General features: G+C 38.1%; 1 protein-coding gene across 1 annotated transcript in view; it reads right to left on the bottom strand.

The window, feature by feature from the left end:
- The window catches only part of GABRB1 (gamma-aminobutyric acid type A receptor subunit beta1), a 434566-nt gene that overhangs the window by 328665 nt on the left and 79636 nt on the right, over positions 1–26265 (bottom strand). The gene's annotated exons all lie outside the window — the stretch shown is intronic.

Genomic DNA, 26265 nt, shown 5'->3' with positions numbered 1-26265 from the left:
AACATTCATTGATTATGCTAGAAGCTTTCTGCTGTTTCTTAATCTAAAATATTCCAAATCCTATACACATGTTCCCCTTAACATACAAATGATGAATCTGCAACATAAGTAGTCTAAATAATTTTCTCCCAATGCATTTCATAATCAAACTTTATTATATAAAAGGTATTTCATAATACAAGAGTATTTCATAACCAACTCTAATTATTTAAGAATTATCAAGTGGTTCTTTAACAGGGATGTTTCCTGGAGCCTAACACCGAAAAGCAACCCTATAGTTACTAATGTTAGTGTTATTCAGTGGTAGAACCAGAGATATTGCAAAACCATTGTCATTCCCTGAGCTCAAGATGATCTTAAATAGATTACTGTATAAAAGTCTGAGAGTTGAAATGTGTAGAAGATAAAAAGATACTGATATTCAAAAGGATTGCATAGAGGAGAATGTATCCGAACAGAATTTTGATGAATGACGCATCCAGTGAAAAACAGTACCCTCACCAGCAATCAGAAAGTCTCAAGGGCAGAAAGGCTTACTCATGGGAAGACCTGGACACCTGATGGGGCAGGTCAGATGGGGTCTGTAAGTACTTTTGTATGACTGAGCCCCATGTCTAATGTGCATACTTTGATACGCATGGACTTTAAAAGCAACTCAACTATTTTTCTATAAAACTCAGAGAGCTTGCTTCTCTCATAAGAAAAAAAACAAAAAAATTTTAGTGATCTCCCAAAATAGACAAAAGCAGTAGTTTCTGAGTTTTGAACAGCTTACATTTGATTCTACTTGTCCAGATAAAGGTTCTAGAACATCAGCATCAAAATAGTAAGAAATATAGGACCAATGAGTCATAATATCTAATTAGAAATTCAAGAAAAAATTAGTAAACAAGTATCTTTTAGTCTCCCAATTTTACCAACCAAACTAATTCATTAGTACATGTTTCAACATACTTGGTTGTGACAATTCCGCTGACTTTGGAGAACAGATAAGTAGAGAGATTGAATGGAGACAAATCAGTGTACTAAACTTTATACTACAGTGATATTCTCTGTGTGTCCAAAAACATAATTTGAAAAGTTTTTTACACATCTTTGCTGCCAGTTTGAGCACTGGCACATGTCTGTGGCAACTATTTTGTAAGTGAATGATATTCCATATTACGGGTTATCTGCAGGGAGCCAAATCAAATAATTGAGATGAATGTCTTGGGCTAGAAATGAACTTTCAAACACATCCCCAGCAGAACAGGAAAATAGTACTTAGGAAGACAAAGCAAACCATTGTCGTTGTGTAGACCATAAAGACTGCCTTAAGTAACTAGCTGTAGAATATACCAACCCAGCCAATTCATTTTGTTGTAAAGTGCTCAAATTAGTTTAACAGTTATTACAAAACAGAAACAGACTCGCAGACTTAAGAACGAACTTACGGTTACCAGCGGGAAGAATGCAGGGGAAGGGATAGTTAGGGAGTTTGGGATTGACAAGGGTGTACACACTGCTATATTTAAACTGAATAACCAAGAAGGACCTACTTTATGACACAGGGAACTCTGCTTAATGTTATGTGGCTGTCTGGGTGGCAGGGGAGTTTAGGGGAGAATGGGTACATATATATCTATGGCTGAGGCTCTTGGCTATCCACCTGAAACTATTAAAACATTGTTAATCAGCTATACTCCAATATAAAAAAAAAGGTAAAAAATAAAAATAAAAAACTTGCAAAAATATTTTCATACGCTGATGCTTGCTTTTCCTCAAATTAGCAAGACAAACTACCAGTGTTCGGTTCAGTTCAGTTGCTCAGTCATGTCCGACTCTTTGCAACCCCATGAATCGCAGCACACCAGGCCTCCCTGTCCATCACCAACTCCAAGAGTTTACCCAAACTCATGTCCATCGAGTTGGAGATGCCATCCAGCCATCTCATCCTCTATCATCCCCTTCTCCTCCTGCCCTCAATCCCTCCCAGCATCAGGGTCTTTTCCAGTAAGTCAGCTCTTCTCATGAGGTGGCCATAGTATTCAGCTTTAGATCAGTCCTTCCAAAGAACACCCAGGACTGATCTCCTTTAGGATGGACTGGTTGGATCTCCTTGCAGTCCAAGGGACTCTCGAGAGTCTTCTCCAACACCACAGTTCAAAAGCATCAATTCTTCGGCTCTTAACTTTCTTCACAGTCCCACTCTCATATCCATACATGACAACTGGAAAAACCATAGCCTTGACTAGGTGGACCTTAGTCAGCAAAGTAATGTCTCTGCTTTTGAATATGCTATCTAGGTTGGTCATAACTTCCCTTCCAAAGAGTAAGCGTCTTTTACTTTCATGGCTGCAATCACCATCTGGAGTGATTTTGGAGCCCAGAAATATAAAATCTGACACTGTTTCCACTGTTTCCCCATCTATTTCCCATGAAGTGATGGGACCAGATGCCATGATCTTCGTTTTCTGAATGTTGAGCTTTAAGCCAACTTTTTCACTCTCCTCTCTCACTTTCATCAAGAGGCTTTTTAGTTCCTCTTCACCACCAGTGTTATGAGTGGCTAAATGTAGAAAATGTCTTGAAGTTGTCCTTGGCAAGGTGACACATACCAATTATTATGGTTACTCATAGTAAAAATAAAATCAGGTAAACAAAACAAGAAGCTAGAAAGTACAACACAAATAAAGGCATAGTACCATGTAGCTTGTTTCAACATTAATGTGAAATTGGATCAAATATATAAGGAGATGAGAAATGATATTCCTGTCCCAAATAATCAGAGAAATTTCCATTTGTTATAACTTTGTTTTATGACATCTTGTTGACACAGTAATTTTGCATGATTAAAAATTTTTTGATATATCTGAAAGAGCCTTTTCCAGTTCACTATTTATATATTATAAAAATTATGCCTTTCTTTTCAACATACGAAAAACGCATTATGTGAAAATAATTTTCAGTTGATTTCTTTTAACAGGGTTGTTTCCTAGAATGTAATGCCAAAAATGAAAATCAGGTGTATTTGTCAAGATTTAAGCAGAGATATTACTTTGCCAACAAAGGTCCATCTAGTCAAGACTATGGGTTTTCCAGCGGTCATGTATGGATTTGAGTTGGACTGTGAAGAAAGCTGAGCACCGAAGAATTGATGCTTTTGAACTGTGGTGCTGGAGAAGACTCTTGAGAGTCCCTTGGACTGCAAGGAGATCCAACCAGTCCATCCTAAGGGAGATTTGCTGCTGCTACTGCTGCTAAGTCGCTTCAGTTATGTCCGCCTCTGTGCCACCCCATAGACAGCAGCCCACCAGACTTCCCTGCCCCTGGGATTCCCCAGGCAAGAACACTGGATTGGGTTGCCATTTCCTTCTCCAATGCATGAAAGTGAAAAGGGAAAGTGAAGTCGCTCAGTCGTGCCCTACTCTTAGCGACCCCATGGACTTCAGCCTACCAGGCTCCTCCATCCATGGATTTTCCAGGCAAGAGTACTGGAGTTGGGTGCCTTCTCCAAAGTGAGATCAGTCCTGGGTGTTCATTGGAAGGACTGATGCTGAAGCTAAAACTCCAATCCTTTGGCCACCTCATTCGAAGAGTTGACTCATTGGAAAAGACTCTGATGCTGGGAATGATTGAAGGTGGGAGGAGAAGGGGATGAGAGAGGATGAGACGGCTGGATGGCATCACCGACTTGATGGACATGGTGGACTCCGGGAGTTGGTGATGGACAGGGAGGCCTGGCGTGCTGCGGTTCATGGGGTCACAAAGAGTCGGACACGACTGAGCTGCTGAACTGAACTGAACTGAAAGAAGATGTAGGAGAAGGAAATGGCAACCACTCCAGTATTCTTGCCTAGAGAATCCTGTGGACAGAGGAGACTGGTGGGGTGCCGTCTATGGGGTTGCACAGAGTCAGACACAGGTGAAGTGACAGCAGCAGCAGCAAAGAAGATGTAAGTTAAATATCTCTTAAAGAAAAGCAGTATTTTTGATGTTTTGATCTATTTTTCCAACTCATTTTTGTCAAGATCTTATTTATATGGTCTTACCTTCCTCCTTTCTTAAAAAGAGAGAGATTAAAAGTATTTACAGCATCCAACAATGTGAAAAATAAAATAAGTGAAAAAAGTCTGGAAATAATAAATCAGCTAACTCTCTAAATTTCTAAAAAATCAAAGGTTAACTGTCACTTAGATTTGTGAAGCCAAGGAGAGGGAATAATCAAAGAGTCAGAGTAAAGAAAATTCACATGGAAGTGTCAGTAGTTGAGAGATGAGATGAGAGATTCCACTGTAGGTGTATAAGCTATTAGTGTAAATGTCTGCTTGCAATTAGAGATTTGTACCTCAAATAAGATAAGATCCATCAAAATGGGAAATATTAATAGTAAACTGAGAGCCATCTTCAGAAAGGAGTGATTGAGATCACTAAAATAGTGGGGATTTCTGAGAATTACATAGCAGAAAAAGAATGAGAACTGAAGACATAATCTTGGATTTCTTCTTATTTAGGGGGCTTAAGAAAGAAGATGGGAGAAGTCAGTCAAGTAATAGAGAAGCCCTAGGAAAGAGAAAAGGAACAACAAGAGCCAGCAATGTCATCAAACCCGAAGTTAGAGAAAGTTTCCATCAGGGCCAGCTTCATGGGTATGTGATGTGCTCAGTCATGCAGGCACTTAAGAGGTTGACCTTAAGAGGTTGCCCTGTTTGTTTTGACACTCTGTTTTCATAGTCTTTTGTCAAGAATTTTTGGACAAGGGACCCTGCATTTTTCACTTTTCATTGGGCCTTTGCAAATTATGTATCTGGTCCAGTTTCAAAAAGCAAAGTTGGAATAACTTCCCACCAGGATGGAAAGCAACTGCAATGTTGCTTAGAATTCTCATGAAAATACAATTACAAGAAAACAGACAAAAAAAAAAAAAACCTGGCAATATTGAGACAAAATCATAAAGAAGAAAAGCCACCTGCCAAAAATCTTGGCAGAAATTCAATTATCTGCCTCCTTGATGAAGATGAATAGAGAAGCACGTTCTTGGACAACATACCTAACATTGCATGCCCAGAATTATGGTCAGGCAGATGGTCACAAAAAATATAGGTAGGGATAGAGATGAACATTTTGATTCATTGACACTTTAGTACTTAACCATGGTGTGAAGAGACTTATGAGACTAGAGAGAAACAGGCCTTCTTTCCCTAAATATTTAGAAACTATCTTTAAAATGAACTAAAAGCGAGAGCTTACACTTTCTGAGCCAAATAGTTTTTTCCAAACAATGTGTGTACTCCAGAAGCATTCTGAGAATGACCTGTGTTGGCAGTAGAGGGTGGCAAGAGAGATGTGGACACGTCTTCTGGTACACCCTGGATGGCTTAGCCTAAGGAAACCATTGCCAATGGGGTAAAGATGACAGGGAACAGTTTGCGGCTGGGGAGATGGGGTAGAGTATTTCAGAACGAAAAAATAACTGCAACCTGCATGTGCGTCTCTAACTCAGGTAGACAACCCTAACCATTGAAGTAGAAGAGACTGAAGGCTGTCAGAATGAACTGCCAAAAAGCTGTGGACCTTACTCTTTGGAAAAGAGAGCAGAGGAGAGTGAATCCTACTGACCACAGGAGGTATATGGACACTCTATGTATCCTGTTATTGAAAAACAACTGTAGGTGTCTCTCTCCTCTATGGCTGAATAAATTAAGTAATCAGAAATGATACTTGGGAAATCTGGATTTACTTTTGATTAAGCCAACAAAAAATCCTGATTTGCAGGTTGTACTTTGCTAAATTTACAAGTTAAAAAAAATTAACCTGAAATTTGTCACAACTAGAATAATGATACTAGTTAAAAACTTGGGCATTTGCTGTTGAGAAAAAAATGTTACCCTTTCATGATTATTTTTTCCTCTTGTGTCATTAAAATTTACTAATCTTTAAAGCTGGCTTAATTTTCACCTCTTTTTTTGAAGTTCATTTTGACAAATTCCTTTGAATTATTTCTCCCTTCTTTGAATTTTCATTGGCTTTATGGCCATTTATCACGTAACATATGGTTATGTTTTATCATGTGGATTGATGAGGCTACTATTCACAATTTTATGTTTTTTTCCTTGCTCTGACATTCACCTTCTTTTAAGATAGGGATTTTCTCTTCTGTATTCCCTGCTCCCACACCTCTTCAGCCCCATCTAAACTTAATGTGGAGGTAGACACTGGAAAAAGTTTTGTAGTTGGAGATAAGACAGAAAGGGCTAAATCTAGGAAAGGGAGTGAGAGATAAAATAAAGGTGGATACAGAGATAGGATTTTTTTAACATATAATTGTATATGTTTATAGATTCAGAGGCAAGTTTGCAATTAACTTTCTTAATAAGGATGCAGTTACATTTTGCAAGTAAGAAGATAAGTTCCATAATGGTAGGATTTTTTAAATTTCACTGCTGCCTCCTTAATACCTAATGTCTGTTAGTCGCTCAGTTGTGTCCAACTCTTTGCAACCCCACAGACTGTAGCCTGACAGGCTCCTCTGTCCATGGGATTCTCCAGGCAAAAATACTGGAGTGGTTTGCCATTCCCTTCTCCAGAGGATCTTCCTGACCCAGGGTTCAGTCCCTGGTCTCCTGCATTGCAAGTAGATTCTTTACTGTTTGAGCTACAGGAAAGTCTTTAAATATCAATACTTAATTGTTGGGGGCCAGCGTAAGGAACTCCGCCCATGGCAAAGGTCATGAAGAAGGAAGCCTGGCATACGCAAAGGCCAAAGGCGTGATCAAGCCTCAGGAAACCCCCTGTTCCCGAGCATCTACCCCCCAAACCAGAGTACTTTACGAGGAGCTCTCCCCCATAACCATTTCTCTCAGAGAAGGAGTTAACTTGCAGCTCCAGTTAATGAAAATTCCTGGGCGTGATAAGAGTGTTTCAACTTACGAACTCTGAAGGTTCTCTGGCCTGCCTGATCAGGCTCGTCTGGCCACATGTGATTGTTTACAGCCTCCCAACTGTGAGAGGCACCGGATGTTTTAAAACTTTCTAAATACAGACTCTTTTGAAAAGCTAGAAGATCATTAGTATAGTAATTAGTGGGTTCGTTAGGAATTATATTGGTGAAGGGTTTTTTCATTTGTCGTGCCAATAATTACTGCTAATTCCCTGCCTTGGGTGTGACAAGGATGTCTCAGGTCAAACCTCTCTGCTGACAGACTAGCTTGTGTGACAACCCCTCAACCATAAACAGCACAGAGAGTTTGGAGTATTAGCGTAGAGCTTTTTTCATTGATGAGTCAATGATTGCCATCAGGCCTCCATATCCTTTGGCACCTGGGAGTATCTTAATCAATGTATTTGGAATATAGAAAAGGAAACATAGTAGTTTTCTGATGCTGGCAATACTAGACTTTTGAGTTAATGAATCTTCTCTTTTGTTATAGATCACTGTACTTTGTTATAAATCACTGTGTCCTTGCTATGCAAAAATGTAACTTTATCACTATCTTAAGACAAAATAGATCTTAAAGGGAACATTGGTGAAGGGTTTTCATTTGTTGGGCTGATGTTTGCTGCTAAATCTCCATATTCCCTGCCCTTATAATGAATATAACTAGCATATAGGAGAAATAAGTATTAACCTTTAAGATTAATCATGTTAAACCTTAGGTTAAGTAAATTCCTTTCTTGATTGTAACTCACTACACCCTCACCCTATAGGAATGCAACTTTATTTGGAGGGTGGCGCCTGATTTAAGAAAGAATCACCCCTGGAAAAATAAGTTTTCTGGTTAACTGACCAGTATCGGAAAGAGCCATAAAATGTCAGCAGACCTCATGGCCAGAATATGATGAAACTCATAAGACCTTTGTATAATTTTATATGAAGCACCTGATTGTGACAAGGGTCAGGTCTGCTGACCCCTGCATGACTCTGTATTCATCCTATGTGTAACAAAAAGGTATATAAACAAACCTGAAAAATAAAGAAATCAGATCAGTTTCTGGAAAGACTGATTCCCCCGTGTCATTTCTTTCTTGCTCCCCACTTTCCTGGCTGAATTCCCATCTGAAATGTGGGTGCTCACCAAGCCTGCTAATTCTGCCTGGGCTTCTGAGATCGGACCAGGGAGGCCTCCGTGCCTCCTCTCCTTTGGGAGAATGGAAAGACACCTGTGGCCTTACGTAGGTGGTGATTGGTATTCCATGTAAACCAGTTATTCAGCCTCTTTTCTCCACTAATTCTCCTACTACACTATCTGTTTCTAATCTCCCTCTATATCTGTAATTAAATAAGTTTTTTCCAGGACGCTGATTCCATCCCCACCTTCGAATTACCCTGGATCCACCGGGGCTGGACCCCGGCACTTAATACAGTGCCTTTAATCAATGTTCATTGATTAAATTGAATTCCTTGGTTAAATAGATACACAAATAGACGAATCATGGATACTGGATACCCCATACAGAAAAGGAAAGGAATTGACAGACATTGTTATGGACTATGCATTATCTCCTTTTCATCCTCAGGCTTATGAGTATTTATTAAACAAACGAGGCTTCAAGAGTTTAAATAACTGGACCAAGATCACAGGAAGGATCTTACAATCCGAACAAGACCTGCCTGACACCCTTCAAAGGTCATGTACTTTCTGCTATGTAGTAATAGAATAGTAGAATACTGTTCACTGAAGAAAGCTAGAGAAAATAGGACATTCAATGTTCCAAATAATTTTTCAAATTATTTATAAGTAGAAACCCTCTGGGATTGTTCAATTGCATTAGATTTCTAAGAAGGAAATGATAGGCAATGGAATGCCAGCCTAGGTATCAATTTCAAGTGTATAGTTTTTCTGCCACTTTCTTTATTGAGATTCAGAAAGATTAATTCTAATTTGAAATCAACTTTAATATATATTCTTAAAAACATGAATTTTTATATATCATAAATTTATATTTCTATTTTGGCCCTTACAGATTTTTTTAAATTTAATTAATTTATTTACTGTTGACTGCACTGTCTCTTCGTTGCTGCTCAGCCTTTTCTCTAGTTGTGAAGGGCAGGGGCTGCTCTCTAGTTTTGGTGCCCAAGGTGACTTCAGTCTGGTGACTTCTGCTGCTGCAGAGCATGGCTTCTAGGGCTCACAGGCTTCATGAGTTTCAGCACTTGGGCTCTAGAGCACAAGGTCAATAGTTGTGGCACATGGACTTAATTGCTTCTAGGCATGTGGGATCTTCCCCGATCCCTTGAACCAGTGTCTCTTGCATTGGAGGCAAATTCTTTACTGCAGAGCCACAGGGAAGCCCACAACTTACTTTTTAAATGAGATTATCTCACTTTGCTGGGCTGGAAGAAACACAAGCTGGAATCAAGATTGCCAGGAGAAATATCAGTCACCTCAGATATGCAGATGACACCACCCTTATGGCAGAAAGTGAAGAGGAATTCAAAAGCCTCTTGATGAAAGTGAAAGAGGAGAGTGAAAAAGTTGGCTTAAAGCTCAACATTCAGAAAACGAAGATCATGGCATCTGGTCCCATCACTTCATGGCAAATAGATGGGGAAACAGTGGAAACAGTGTCAGACTTTATTTTGGGGAGCTCCAAAATCATTGCAGATGGTGACTGCAGCCATGAAATTAAAAGACGCTTACTCCTTGGAAGAAAAGTTATGACCAACCTAGATAGCATATTCAAAAGGAGAGACATTACTTTGCCAACAAAGGTCCACTGAGTCAAGGCTATGGTTTTTCCAGTGGTCATGTATGGATGTGAGAGTTGGACTGTGAAGAAGGCTGAGTGCCGAAGAATTGATGCTTTTGAACTGTGGTGTTGGAGAAGACTCTTGAGAGTCCTTTGGACTGCAAGGAGATCCAACTAGTCCATTCTGAAGGAGATTGGCCCTGGGATTTCTTTGGAGGGAATGATGCTAAAGCTGAAACTCCAGTACTTTGGCCACCTCATGTGAAGAGTTGACTCATTGGAAAAGACTCTGATGCTGGGAGGGATTGGGGGCAGGAGGAGAAGGGGATGACAGAGGATGAGATGGCTGGATGGCATCACTGATTCGATGGACGTAAGTCTGAGTGAACTCCAGGAGTTGGTGATGAACAGGGAGGCCTGGCGTGCTGTGATTCATGGGGTGGCAAAGAGTCGGACACGACTGAGTGACTGAACTGAACTGAACTGATCTCACTTTGTACTGTTTTCCCCCAGAAACTTTTAATAAAGCCAAATCATTTGTGAGAAGCTGTGAAAAGTGTTCTTTCTCTGTCGGTTATACCACCACCCCCTGGAGTAGGAAATGTCTACCTACTCCATTATTGCTGCCTGGAGAATCCCCATGGAGAGAGGAGCCTGGCAGGCAACAGTCCATGGGGTCACAAGAGTCAGACATGACTGAGCTTCTAACGCTAAACCACCACACATTTTAAGTCACAGAGCTATAAGATCACATACTAAATGAAAAACTAATTTTTACCTAGAAATTCTTCTAGTTTAGTATTCAGATATATAATCTTTGAGGAACAACTGGAAATAAACATACCATTTTTTTCAAATCATAGTGAGAAATATTTGTAACTAGATCTAATCTATTTTTGTTCTTGTTAGAATAAAAGATTTTTGCTTCATGTTATAGTATCTTTTATTGTAAACCTTATTTGCATTTGTAGTCAGAATTCATTTGCCTCATAATTGAAACTCACCCAGCTTCCATAGAGAAATATAGGTTAAAAAGTCCCTGACATATGGTGAGAGCTCAGCAAATATTTGTTGAATAAATTGGAACTCACGTACTTTCATATTTTGGCAATTGCTTTTCTAAATAAGGAATTAATGTTGTTTCATCTTTTAGATTCCACTGATAAAACTGATTATATTTAATAAACCATCACTCCACCAGTATCTAAGCAGATATGATTTCCCAAATTTGTCTTTCATTAATACTTTAGAATATTTTTTATTGAATGAACATTAAATCTTCTTATTTACAATGAACAAAAATATTTCTCACTTATAAAACAGATTCCCTTTAATGCTTTTTGGAACAAAATATATCACTATGGTTTATTACAACTGACTATAATAAACTTGTTTAATTAACACAATATTAAAAAAATTTTTTTTGATGCTTGAATAATACTTTTTTAAATTTAAATTTATTTATTTTAATTGGAGGCTAATTACTTTACAATATTGTATTAGTTTTGTGACACATCAACATGAATCCGCCACGGGTGTACATGTGTTCCCCATCCTGACCCCCCCTCCCTCCTCCCTCCCCATACCATCCCTCTGGGTCATCCCAGTGCACCAGCCCCAAGCATCCTGTATCCTGCATCAAACCTAGACTGGCGATTTATTTCTTATATGATATTATACATGTTTCAATGCCGTTCTCCCCAGTCATCCCATCCTCCAAAAGACTGTTCTATACATCTGCGTCTCTTTTGCTGTCTCGCATATCTTTCTAAATTCCATATATATGCGTTAGTATACTGTATTGGTGTTTTTCTTTCTGGCTTACTTCACTCTGTATAATTAGCTCCAGTTTCATCCACCTCATTAGAACTGATTCAAATGTATTCTTTTTAATGGCTGAGTAATATTCCATTGTGTATATGTACCACAGCTTTCTTATCCATTCATCTGCTGATGGACATCTAGGTTGCTTCCATGTCCTGGCTATTATAAACAGTGCTGTGATGAACACTGGGGTACAAATGTCTCTTTCAATTCTGGTTTCCTCAAAATAGATTAAAGATCTAAACGTAAGACCAGAAACTATAAAACTCTTAGAGGAGAACATAGGCAAAACACTCTCTGACATAAATCACAGCAGGATCCTCTATGATCCACCTCCCAGAATATTGGAAATAAAAACAAAAATAAACAAATGGGACCTAATTAAAATTAAAAGCTTCTGCACAACAAAAGAAACTGTAAGCAAGGTGAAAAGACAGCCTTCTGAATGGGAGAAAATAATAGCAAATGAAGCAACTGACAAACAACTAATCTCAAGAATATACAAGCAACTCCTGCAGCTCACTCCAGAAAAATAAACGACCCAATCAAAAAATGGGCCAAAGAACTAAATAGACATTTCTCCAAAGAAGACATACAGATGGCTAACAAACACATGAAAAGATGCTCAACAGCACTCATTATCAGAGAAATGCAAATCAAAACCACAATGAGATGCCATTTCACACCAATCAGAATGGCTGCTATCCAAAAGTCTACAAGCAATAAATGCTGGAGAGGGTGTGGAGAAAAGGGAACCCTCTTACACTGTTGGTGGGAATGCAAACTAGTACAGCCACTATGGAGAACAGTGTGGAGATTCTTTAAAAATTTTTGACTAAGCAAAGATTTGACAAAGATGTATCAAAAATAATATTATTTGAAATACGTACACTTAGGCCTTGTACATCTTTCCTGTTGTATTATAATTCAGTTAACAAAACAAAAGAGCATAGTCTGTGTTCAGGAAAATGAATTTACCGCTACTTTTGGGAAAAGGCTGTGAGATAACAGTAGGTAAGGTTAGCAGTGTCTCTTGAAATTTGTACATAATTCACAATCTATTTAAGGGATACGCTGAAGAGGAACATAAGGAAGTGGAAGATTGGCTGATTATCTGGGTAAATATTTTATATTATTAGATTTGGCCCACTATCTTTAAAAAGTGATTCCTAGCAACCTGCTGTGTTCCCAGAAGTAGTCTAGAATCATTAACCTCAACTTGCAGACCCCTTGGGTTCCCATCTATTCCTGAACTAATTAATTTCATTTTTATATCTTAACTAGCAGCTTTTTTCTTGATACTTCGAATCTCTCTGTTAGTCCTTAACCTCTGATTTCCTGCTTCCTTCTTCCACTACAGCACTAACTCTTTTGTTGCTTCTGGCTGCTCTGATTCAGCTCACAGGGCCTTGCACATCAACACAAGCCCTGGAAACTAGTATGCCACTAATAATAAGGACCTAGAAATGCACAATCAAAGCCCCAGTTTTATTCTTGGGTTTGAAAGAAATAAAATTCTCATAAGATCAGACATGAAATACTCCAGGAGATTTCAAATCCCAACTTTCATCTTCTGTAGGCAGACGACTCCAACAGTTGGAGTTCACTCTAAATCTACCACCCTCATAAGCTTCAAGGCCCTGAGTAAGATGCCTGATAGATATTTCCCCTTTTATATCCTTTTAGACTCTAATATTAAAAAAAAAAATCTGAAATCTTATTTACCACATTTTCCCTATATTCCACCCCAAACCCTCTCTTGTAAGTCTCTATTTTTAATTCTTAATTTTATTGAAGTATAGTTGACACAATATTATGTAAGTTACAGGTATACAATATAGTTGATTCAAAATTTTTAAAGATTATACTTCATTATAGTTATTGTAAAATATTGGCTATATTCTCATATTTATAATATGTTCTTATAGCTTATTCTGTGTCTAGTGGTTTGTGCCTTTTATTCCCGTAAGACTATATTGTCCTTTCTCTCTTCCCTCTCTCAACTGGTAACCACTTTGTTTTTAATATCTGTGAGTCTATTTCTTACTTTTTTATATTCACTAGTTTGTTGTATTTTTTTAGAGTTCACATATAAGTAATAGCATACAGGATGTGTCTTTCTTTCTGACTTACTTCACCTAGCATAATACCTTGCACATCCATCCATGTTGCTACAAAATTTCATTTCCTTATATCTGAGTAGTATTTTCTTCGGAGAAGGCAATGGCAACCCACTCCAGTACTCTTGCTTGGAAAATCCCATGGATGGAGGAGCCTAGTAGGCTGCAGTCCATGGGGTTGCTAAGAGTCAGACACGACTGACCGACTTCACTTTCACTTTTCACTTTCATGCATTGGAGAAGGAAATGGCAACTCACTCCGGTGTTCTTGCCTGGGGAATCCCAGGGACAGGGGAGCCTGGTGGGCTGCCATCTCTGGGGTCGCAGAGAGTCAGACATGACTGAAGCAACTTAGCAGCAGCAGCAGCGTATGGATGGCAAGGCATCCATCTTTTTATCTTTTTTATCAAATTCTAATTGAATGTTAATGTTAAAAGGAACTTTAATATCCACCTAAGTTCCCTACCTCCATATTATTTGTCCTGTCCTTTCCGTTGCCATTGATTTGCTCACAAGCCAGTAATTTTTATTACAAATAATTTTCTATCTCATCACCCAGACTGTAGTCTTCCCTCACTATAGGACATCCTTTAACCTACATTCATATAAATCCAAAAATAAAAATAAAAATCTGATTTTATCACCACTTTGCTAAAAATATTAATGATATACCATAAGCCAACAAAAACTGCATTTTTGAGTGCATTAATGTTTACAAAGAGCTTTCACATATTATTTCATTGGAATTTTCACTCAGCAATCTTAATACTCAAAGTAGCTCAAAGACATAAACAGTTTCTTCATACCTGACACATCAGAAAGCAAATGCTTTTAAAAAAGCCAATCAGACTTGACTCCAGCAGCTAAATTAATCTCTCCAGATAATAGAGAAGGCAGATCATCTGAACTCTGTGGGAAATGATGTTTATTTTTCACAGAATCCACTTAAGTGTCCTGACTATAGGAATGCATCTATTTTGTCAGATATTAACTTGTCAAAAAATAAGACTGTTAAGGTAATACCTAAAAGGAAATCCTGCCATTGTTTCACTACTTTCTGTAAAAAAAAAAAAAACAAAACCAATTATTACTCAAAAGGTCCCTCATCCAAGCCAAAAGCAATAATCACCATGATTATAACATGTAATTCTAAACTAATTAATATGACAGTATGGCTGAAGAGTAACAGATTATTTGTTAAAATTTTATTAGATGGAAAATTCTCTTAGCTTTTTCTTTGTAATTAATAATTATAACTTTGGATGGATCTCTGAAAATAATAGCCAGAAACATAAAGAAACATTGCTTCTTTTTTTATTAAAGAAGCAATGAAATGTCAAAAATCTATAGCCTACTATTTCTGTCAATGTGATTCTTATAAGATTTGTATTTATCTTATGGCTTTAGAATTATTTCAACATAAAACCATGAGGCATCTACTCCAGAAGTTTTTCAAAGTTTCTTCTCCATTGATCCTTTCCCATCTCTTTCATGGATATATTTATTATTCAAAAAGTGGGAAAGAAGCCTGGATATTATTCAGATGACTATTGAGATCTAAGTCAAGAGTATTCTTTAAAAAATTCAATGGCCTCCTTAACCTTTATGCAGAATTAATTTTCAAGTGTCTGTGAAATTCATCTGAGGGGATTCTGATTGTCAGACGTAGTGAGGCAAGTTCAGAGAAGATGAATAGCATATCGTGAATATAAAATTATAAAACCATGCATCTGAAGTGGATTCAAAGTGGATTTATTTAAATTGGAAAGGAGAGGAGATTTGGGTTATTGTAAACACAATTTCTGGTTTCCAGATAGTGGAAAATAAGAACAAAAACAAAATATTACTGATCAAAAATATCTCGACCTTTAGCAGCTTTAATTAATTTTCTTCTAGTTTCCTCTGTTATTTTCAAAGATAAAACAATACTACCCAAAATCTATTCTCTTTTGAACTTTGGAGTTTTTCCAGTTTTTTGAAAATTCTAAGCTTTAAGAAAAAAATCTGTAGGTATTTGGAATCACTGATAGAAAGCTACTTGTCTTTTCTCCAGATTGATTTGCATCCTACTCCACAAACATTAACTGATTCTTTTAAATCACTATGTGCCAAACATTGTTCTAAAGGCTTTATTTATGTTAACTCATTTATGTCCTACAACAAACCTAAAATATTACTATAAGAATTAAACTAATATCGTTGACTCATTTCATAGATGAGTAAACACAGGTTAAGTGATTTTCCTAATGTTACACCACTAGAAAGTACTATAGTCAAGATGTCATTATAGTTCAGCTGAAAACAATGAACCCATTGAAAATACTATTCCTTATTATTTTTCCCAATTTAAATGAGTACAATTGATATTTTGATAATCTCAGTGGAACAAATACACTGGAATTTGTCCAGAGGCAAGTAATCAAGTCAATGAGTAGTTGAGAGAGGCATCAGGTAGACACTAGACATCAACTCACAGAGAAGACAATGGTACCCCACTCCATACACTTTCCTGGAAAATCCCATGGATGGAGGAGCCTGGTAGGGTACAGTCCATGGGGTCGCTAAGAGTCGGACACGAATGAACAACTTCACTTTCACTTTTCACTTTCATGCATTGGAGAAGGAAATGGCAACCCACTCCATTGTTCTTGCCAGGGATGGGGGAACCTGGTGGGCTGCCGTCTATGGGGTCACACAAAGTTGGACATGACTGAAGCGTCTTAGCAGCAGCAGCAGACATCAACTCATGAGAAGTGGTGTAGTAAGAATCCTAGGGGCTCTATCCAACTCTGAGAAACTAAGATTCTGCGTACATCACTAAATTTTGGTGATGGTCAGTTGCATAAAGAATTCATCATAAGTAAAAGAAATAGGGAATATTCTATCTCTCTGTTGAGCTGATGTTCTCAGGCCAGATTTTGTGGTGTACATACAATGGGCTACCTTGAAAAGCTTACAGTTCTGCACATGCTCTTTAGCTTGTAAACGACAGTTTATTTTCCTGCCCCAGGGAGGATTTTCCCCAGTAATATTCCAGCAGGAAGGTCTTTTGACTACTAAAAAGCAACCAATCACCATTGTGTGACAGAGAATAGAAGACATAACAAGGAGTAGGATGACCACTAGTCAGAAGTTTGGCTTATTTCTCTGCACATGTGCTACATGTTATAGTTGCAAAGGTGTGTGTTAGTCACTCAGTTGTGTCCAACTCCGCAACCCCATGGACTATAGCCCACCAGACTCCTCTGTCCATGGGGATTCTCCAGGTAAGAATACTGGAGTGGGCTGCCATGCCTTCCTCCACGGGATCTTCCCAACCCAGGGACTGAACTCATGTCTCTCGCATTGCAGGAGAATTCTTTACCGTCTGAGCCACCAGGGAAGTTGCAAAGGAAATTATGTACAATTCTTTCAAGCATTCTTTTATACCCCAAACAAATTATATTTTTAAACACTTCTATTACTACTCCAGTTTAATTCATGTGATTTTTGGTCTTAGCTATTGAGTAGCTTCTATGTAGAAATATAAAATATGGTTTGAATTTTACAGTAAACAGCTTGAACTAGTAAACTGTCTTGTGTTGAATAAAAACTATCATGCAAAGATAATTGCTTTAACCACACATACAATGATATAGCTAAATAGAATAACAAAATAATCTAATAAAATTATTTTTGAGTGTAAGTATTAAACTTACCGTACAACAGTTTTAACACAAAAAAATGAGTTCAGTAAAATAATCTGGGCTGAAATAAATTTGCATCATAGTTTTTCAAGATACCTGTAGAAAGCTACCACTTTGGAAAAGATTTGTACTAAAAGACTATAAAATACCTCTTTAATATTCCTGGAAGCCATAGGTTTGTTTTTCACATTTGATACTGACAGATAAGTAATAAAAATGACTCTAGAATATCAAGAACAGAGGACCCTGGAGTTCCCTGGTGGTCCAGTGGTTAAGAATTCACCTGCCAATGCAGGGGATATAGATTTGATCCCCGGTCTGGGAAGATTCCATATGCCTTGGGGCAACTAAGCCCACATATCACAATTACTGAAGCACATGCTCCCAGGAGCCCATGTACTGCAAGAGAAGTCACTGCAATGAGAAGCCTACGCATTGCAAGAGAGTAGCCCCTGCTCACCATAACTAGAGAAAGCCCACTCACACCAATGAAGACCCTAATGCAACCAAAAATAAATTAATTAACTCTAGAAAAAAACAGAATACCCTTTCCCTCATTTGTTTCTACATATTTAGTCATATGTCTGTATAAGCTATTTACATTAAACTCACTGTCTTGAATTTCTTCATCAAGTATCCCACAGATTTCACAAATTCAGCTAATCCCCTCCCTCCTCATCTCTATCCACGGCCACACACTAGCCTCCATGCTCATCTACCTTGTTCCAGATCTCTAAGAACATACAACCACTCACCCAGTTGTCAAGAAGCAAAACTAGAAGTCATCCTGAACTTCTACTCTCCCTTGCCTCAAGGTACCTCCCTTATATTTTTGAAGATCTCCCCACCATGGATGTGACTGAGAGTCATCATTCTTCCTTTAAGCTACTGAAATAAACTCTTGACCCTCCTTGACCCTAGTCTTGGCCTTTTTCAATCCAGTTTTAGGAGTATAGCTAAGTACAAATTTGATTATCCTACTCTGATGTTTTAAGCTGCTTGTCCTCCATGTACTGCTTTTTCCTTGACTCTCATCTCTTGACATTTTCTGACCCTTTATGTTTCTGCCGCACTTCTACAGTTTGAAGGTCTCAGAGCTTGCCATTTTCTCACTCGTCTCTGCTATGCCATCATTCCCCTCCCTCAAATGGATAATCTCAACCCATCTTTAGGACTCAGCTTAGACTTCACTTCTCTGGCATCTTCCTTTGATTCTTTAACCCAAGATTGGGTGAGATAACTTGACTCTTTATAGCGACTCATGGTTCTCTATAATCTTGACTTTTATTGTAATTCACTCTGCAATCTAATTTACCTATTAACTTGTCCATCTCCACAAGAATCTCTTAAACTTCCTGAGGGCAGGAGTGAGAGCTTGTTCATTCTTAGATTTTTATCTCTTGGAAGAGTATTCTTGAGGGTAAATACCACATGGTTTTTACTAATGGTTTGTGGTTGAATAACACACAAAATAAGCAAAATTTTACACCTTGACTTAAATTCCCAAATTCTCCCTCCCTATTTGCTTCCCTTAACTGCCAACCCTATTTGCAAATGCAGATTAGCAAGGTTTGTGAAACTGTGGAGTTCTTTTATCATGTACCTTCATAGCCAAGTCCTTATGACAACTTGCCAAGTGTTGGTTGTCTCTTGAGAATTTTATTTTTTCCATTTCTGCAGTAAAAGCTAGGTTCTCTGTTAATTAAGATGGCAGACTGGAGTTTATTTGCAGTTCCTACAAAGAATGGCACTCTCCCTCTTCCTGTCTAGAAATACACTTCAGAGACGAAGGAGGTGCTTTTGTGAAAATGCCTTCCTAACTTCAAAGAAAAAAAAAAGTTTACCCATCTGCTATTTCACTCTCTTTCAGAAATAAGCATTCCACATGTAAGGACCAAATTTTCAAAACCAGAATATAAAACACTCTATACCTGTACATTTCCCCATCATTTGATTGGTTATTTTGGCTCTTAAAATAGAAATGTGTCTTCATTTTGCTGTGATGCTTGCTGCCATGACATCTGCATGGCTTTTTTACATACAGCATTTAGAGAGAACCAAACAATAGCTGCTAAACATTGCAGATAGGGGTCAACAGAGATGATCTCAGTCAGAAGTGATTTTTTTCTTTAGTTCTACTGTTAAATGAAACTGTTGGTTTCCATGGTGGTGAGGAATTTAGCCTAAAGAAAGGAGGTTAAAATAAAGGTACTATTCATCTTAATTAAATACAGCTTACAGAAATTATATATTGTATGTCTGTGCATGCATGCTAAGTAGCTTCAGTCGTGTCCAACTCTGTGCAAGCCTATGGACTGTAGCCCACCAGCCTCCACTCTCCATGGGATTCTCCAGGCAAGAATACTGGAGTGGGTTGCCATACCCTCCTCCAGGGGATCTTCCCAACCCAGAGATCAAACCCGCATCTCTTACATCTCCTACATTGGCAAGTGGGTTCTTTACCAGGCCACCGGGGAAGCCCCTATATATTTTACATGTTCCACCAAAATGTAACAAAGTAACGGTAATTTCCATGTAAAGCTCCTTTTCTAATAACCCCCTTTTTCCACATAAAAATCACCTACAAAGCAAAACTTCTTTTAACTATGCATTTTTATTCCTCCTGTTCTGGAGCTCTTGCAATCTAGCTTTTAACTCTGTGGCAATAATCTAGTTTTGTGCACAATTCATGCATTCAAATATTTACAGGGTGTTAATCATGTGCCATGCATTGTGTTATATGCTGGGACATGGTGTTGATCCCAAAAACATGTGAGTTCAGTCTCTGCCCTAAGGGAGTCTACTCTACTGGAGGTGAATACCATGTAAAACTTTCCTTATATGCAGGATTAAATCTAAACTTCTAAACACGGGTGTGAAATTGTGAACAACTTTAGTGCAACCTAATTTTTGAGCCTCACTTAACTCCATCTCTGTACGTATCTATGTTACAGATACAGTGTCCGATGTTTAGATCCCCTCATACGTATATGCTTCTATAATTTTATGCAATCTGACGTGTCTCAGAAATACTTGCAAGCCCCCTGCATTATATTTTAAGACCTATTTCTTTATTATTAGTAGTATTATTTTATTTGGAGGATAATTGCTTTACAATGTTGTATTAGTTTCTGCTGTACAAAGTGTGAGTCAGCTATAAGTATAAATGTATCCCCTTCCTCTTGAGCTTTGCCCCCCACCCCCACCCCATTCTGCCCTACTAGGTCATCACAGAGCACTGAGCTGAGCTCCCTGTACAGCAGCTTCCTACTAGCTATCTATTTTACACATGGTGGGCTGCTGTCTATTGGGTCGCACAAAGTTGGACATGACTGAAGCGACTTAGCAGCAGCAGCAGTATATATATATATATCTCAGTGCTACTCTCTCAGTTCATCTCATCATCTCCTTTCACTGCTGTGCCCACAATAATACCTACATAGCTGGATTTAGAAAAGGCAGAGGAACAAATTCCCAACATCCGCTGGATCATCGAGAAAGCAAGAGAGTTCCAGAAAAATATCTATTTCTGCTTTATTGACTATGCCAAAGCCTTTGACTGTGTGGATCACAATAAACTGTAGAAAATTCTGAAAGAGGTGGGAATACCAGACCACCTGACTTGCCTCTTGAGAAACCTGTATGCAGCTCAGGAAGCAACAGTTAGAACTGGACATGGAACAACAGACAGGTTCCAAATAGGAAAAGGAGTGCGTCAAGGCTGTGTATTGTCACCCTGCTTATTTAACTTAAATGCAGAGTACATCATGCAAAATGCCAGGCTGAATGAAGCACAAGCTGGAGTCAAGATTTATGGAGAAATATCAATAACCTCAGATATGCAGATGGCACCACCCTTATGGCAGAAAGTGAAGAAGAACTAAAAAGCCTCTTGATGAAAGTGAGAGAGCAGAGTGGAAAAACTGGCTCAAAGCTCAACATTCAGAAAACTAAGATCTGAAATGTGACACTTAACTGAAATTAGTGTCACCTCTTTTAAGGTTTCTTTTTTGATTTTGATCTTTAGGTAGATTTGGCCTCGAGGGTTGAATATTCCCACAGCTAAAAGTTGATACTTTCTACTCTTCACTTTTACTATCAGCTCAGTTCAGTACAGTTCAGTCGCTCAGTAATGTCTGACTCTTTGCAACCCCGTGGACTGCAGCACGCCAGGTTTCCTTGTCCATCACCAATTCCTGGAGCATACTCAAACTCATGTCCATTGAGTCTGTGATGCTATCCAACCATCTCATCCTCTGTCATCCCCTTCTCCTCCCACCTTCAATCTTTCCCAGCATCAGGGTCTTTTCCAATGAGTCAGTTCTTCACATCAGGTGGCCAAATATTGGAGTTTCAGCTTCAGCATCAGTCCTTCCAATGAATCTTCAGACTGATTTCCTTTAGGATGGACTGATTGGATCTCCTTGCAGTCCAGGGATTCTCAAGTCTTTTCCAACACCACAGTTCAAAAGCATCAATTCTTTGGCACTCAGCTTTCTTTATAGTCCAACTCTCACATCTCATACATGACTACTGGAAAAACCATAGCTTTGACTAGATGGACCTTTGTTGGCAAAGTAATGTCTCTGCTTTTTAATATGCTGTCTAGGTTGGTTATAACTTTTCTTCCAAGGAGCAAATGTCTTTTAATTTCATGGCTGCAGTCCCCATCTGCAGTGATTTTTGTGCCCCCCAAAATAAAGTCTGTCACTGTTTCTACTGTTTGTCCATCTGTTTGTCATGAAGTGATGGAACAAGATGCTATGATCTTAGTTTTCTGAATGTTGAGTTTTAAGCCACCTTTTTCACTATCCTCCTTCACTTTCATCTTTCTATTTATTTTTACTATAAATACTGTAAAATGCATGTATATTTATATACGTACTATAATAAATATATACTTCTCTCTTATCCTTTACTATAAGTAATTGTATATATATATATATACAATTAATTATTTATATATATACAAGTAATTATTTATATGTATATTCTTTAATATCTATTTTTAATTGGTCCTTTCCTTTACTCTTCCCATCCCTGATTTCCATGACATATGGTTCAAAAACAAAATACAGAGGTAACTAAAATTTTATTTAAATCAATGAAATGCTATAGGGGCATAGAAATTAATAATTGATTCTAGAAGAAGAATTAATAAATACTTCAAAGAGGAAGGGACCTATTTCACATAAAATTGCACTGAAAATTTTAAATAAATCCAAAATTATTTGTATACAAAGGTAATCAAAATATTTCAGACTCCTTTATGATATTAATTAAAAGACCAGGGAAATGACACTATATTGCCCCTTTTCCTCATGAACCACCATTTCTTGACATTTTTCTGCTCAGACCCTGTATCTTAAAGAGCCAAACAGCTTCTTGAAATAAGAACATATTTGAAACCTATATCAGTGTGTTTAGGCTCTCAGATATATTTTATAAATTAATAAAAGACACTAGACATGATTCTGCATGAGTTATCTTTAAAATGTTATTAAATGTTTTGTTTAATAAAAAATCATCTAGAAATAATTTTATCATTATATGATTTTATTGCACTTTAATTAGAAATAAGTCCCCTTTCTCTGAAAATAGAAAACAAAATATAAATAGCAGTCTCTTGAATAGCCTCTTAAGTCTTTGAAACTGAGCATATAATCTTAATACAAAATATTATGGAAATATATCTCTACAATCCACTTGCTTTAACAGATTCATCTTTTTATAATCTCCAAATGTGGTTTCCAGAGTAAAATAGAATGTTGTTTCTTGTTGTTGCTGTTTAGCCAAATAGAATGTAAATATTATTAAATCAAACCATATAGGTGAACTTACACTAAATTTTTTTTTTGTAATCACTAAATAAGGCATATAACTTAGAATTTTATTTACATAAAAGTGTTTGGTTGACTTTTTAAAAATAAATCAGAGTATTGACAGCACTAGACATCTCAGTCTTGAACACACTTACAGAGGTGTGCACAATTCTTTCTTCATCCTGTAGTGATTTCCTCAAGTTTCTTACTCGAAAACTACCCAGAAACCCTAAGAAATAATTTTATCAGGTTTGGTGAGTGAAAATTTTTTTTTAAAAATCTAGCTCTGAAATATTTTTTGCTTCTGTAGCATCTAAAGGATAAAGGTTTCTGAGAGCCTCAGATAAGGAGCAATCTATTCACTCAAAAAATGTTTTTTAGTCTATTTTTATCATGAACTTGATTTGTATTTAAGAGGAGAAGTGTGGGTATTTTGCTGGTGGTCCACTGGTAAAGAATCTGCATTCCAAGGAAGGGAACTCAGGTTTGATTTCTGGTTGGGGAACTGAGATCCCACATGCCCTGTGGCACTAAGCCCGTGAGCCACAAGTGGAGAAGGCTACACTCTGCAGCTAGAGAAGCCTGCATGCTGCAGTGAAGAGCCCACAGCCGAATTAATAAATAAACAAGAATAAAAACAAAAGAGGAGATGTACAGTTTTAATGATCCTTATGAACTTCCATCAGCAGGTAAATATCTTTGTCTAATTCAAGGAAAGAGCAAGGAACTGGGTAGCAATACCTTGCTATCAGGAGCATTTCAAAAATATGTCTGACAGCCCTCAAAAGCAGAGTAATGAAGATTCCAATAGAGTTCATCTTCTGTCCCTGGAGAAATGGAAATCATTCACCATAGCAGCGACCCTCACTCTTTCTTCTATTTAATACACCTGAGGAATATGACCAAACTATTTCCCACCAGGTACAGGAAATGGCAACCCACTCCAGTATTCTTGCCTGGAAAGTTCCATGGACAGAAGAACCTGGTGGGCTACAGTCCATGGGGTCGCAGAGTCAGCCACGACTGAGCACATTAGCAGAGTGGCTTGAGATCATGATATTGGCATGTTCTTACTACTTGAGAAACACCGTTCTATTATTTATTTAAATGTTTTCTTCTTTGATGGACTTGTCACACCATGATGGAGATTATTTAACATGGCTGTACCTATTTGGTCTTTTTACTGATGTTGTCAAATGTGAAGAAGAGTAGGAAGTATTAATTCTTTGGGTTGCCCCAGAAGCCAGAACTAGAACCAGTCCATGAAAAGCACTGGAACTTAGCATTTTCCCCCATGAATATACAAAGCTGCTCAATAATAAGACCAACCAATAATGGAAAGAATTGCTTCTGTAGGGCTGCATTGTCTGTCAATGAAAACGTTTAAGAAGATACTATGTGACATCTGCCTGGGGTAATTATAGAAAAAGAACATGGCCCATTGGGAAAACTCCAGATTGGTATCACAATTCTAAGTGCCTCAATACAATGCAGCCTCACAGTACCTCACCCCCTCACCATCACATCAAATTCTTAAACTATGTTTTAACTTAGTTGTTGTTGTGTAGTTGTTTACTCACTAAGTCATGTGTGACTCCTTTGCAACCCAGTAGACGGTAGCCCACCAGGCTCCTCTGTCCGTGGGATTTACCAGGCAAGAATAATGGAGTGGGATGTCGTTTCCTTCTCCAGGGGATCTTCCCAACCCAGGGATCAAACTCATGTTTCCTGCATTGGCAAGAGAATTCTTTACTACTGAACTATCAAGGAAGCCCTGTTTAACCTTAGTCAATTTAAATAAACCTGACTCACAGTGAGTCAGTCAATTTTTAACCTATACATGCTTGTATAGTATTGTGATGGGACTACCAGACCACCTTACTTGCCTCCTGAGAAACCTAGGTCAAGAAGCAAGAGAACTGGACATGGAACAACAGACCAGTTCCAAATTTGGAAAGGAGTATGTCAAGGCTGTATACTGTCACCCTGCTAATTTAACTTATATATGCAGAGGACATCATGCAAAATGCTGGACTGGATGAAGCTCAAACTGGAATCAAGATTGCTGGCAGAAATATTAATAACCTCAGATATGTAGATGACACCACCCTAACGTCAAAGTGAAGAGGAACTAAAGAGCCTCTTGATGAAGTGAAAGAGTGGAAAAACTGGCTTAAAACTCAACATTGAAAAAACTAAGATCATGACATCCAGTCCCATCACTTCATGGCAAATAGATGGGGGAAAATGGAAACCGTGAGAGATTTTATTTTCTTGGACTTCAAAATCACTGCAGAAGGTGACTGCAGCTATGAAATTAAAAGATGCTTACTCCTTGGAAGAAAAACTATGACAAACCTAGACAGTATATCAAACAGCAGAGACACCACTTTGTGAACAAAGGTCTGTATAGTCAAAGCTATGGTTTTTCCAATAGTCATGTATGGATGGAGAGTTGGACCATAAAGAAGGCTGAGTGCCAAAGAATTGATGCTTTCAAAGTGGTGCTGGAGAAGACTCTAGAGAGAGAGTGCCTCGGATGGCAAGGAGATCAAAACAGTCAGTCCTAAAGGAAATCAACCCTGAATGTTCACTGGAGGAACTGAAGCTGAAGCTGAAGCTTCAATACTTTGGCCACCTGATGTGAAGAGCTGACTCATTGGAAAAGACCCTGATGCTGGGAAAGATTGAGGGCAGGAGGAGAAGGGGACAGCAGAGGATGAGGTGGTTGGATGGCATCATTGACTCAATGGACATGCGTCTGAGTGAACTCCTCGAGATAGTGAAGGATAGGGAGGCCTGGCGTGCTGCAGCCCATGGGATAGAAGAGTTGGATATGACTTAATGACTGAACAACAGCAATGCCTATACAGTGTGAGATAATGAATATTAATGCTCATTTTGGAAGCTGGTCCCATTGGATGCTATGGAATATAATGCATCAGTGGTCCAATGGTTATGACTTCAGGCCTCCAAGGCAGGCCATGCAGGTTCCATCCCTAACTAAGATCCCACATGCCTTCATGCTGGTGGTGTGGCCAAAAGAGAAAAAAAATTAAAAATAAATAAAATGCATCTTCAGCCTTATGTTACAAAATCAGTATCAATATCTTATCTTGTTAGGACTCTCACTTGGAAAAAAAT

This window comes from Oryx dammah, unplaced genomic scaffold (genome assembly GCF_014754425.2).
Source record: "Oryx dammah isolate SB20612 unplaced genomic scaffold, SCBI_Odam_1.1 HiC_scaffold_3, whole genome shotgun sequence".
Lineage (NCBI taxonomy): Eukaryota > Metazoa > Chordata > Mammalia > Artiodactyla > Bovidae > Oryx > Oryx dammah.
The sequence above is the reverse complement of the archived record's forward strand: the minus strand, read 5'-3'. Positions and strand labels throughout refer to the sequence as shown.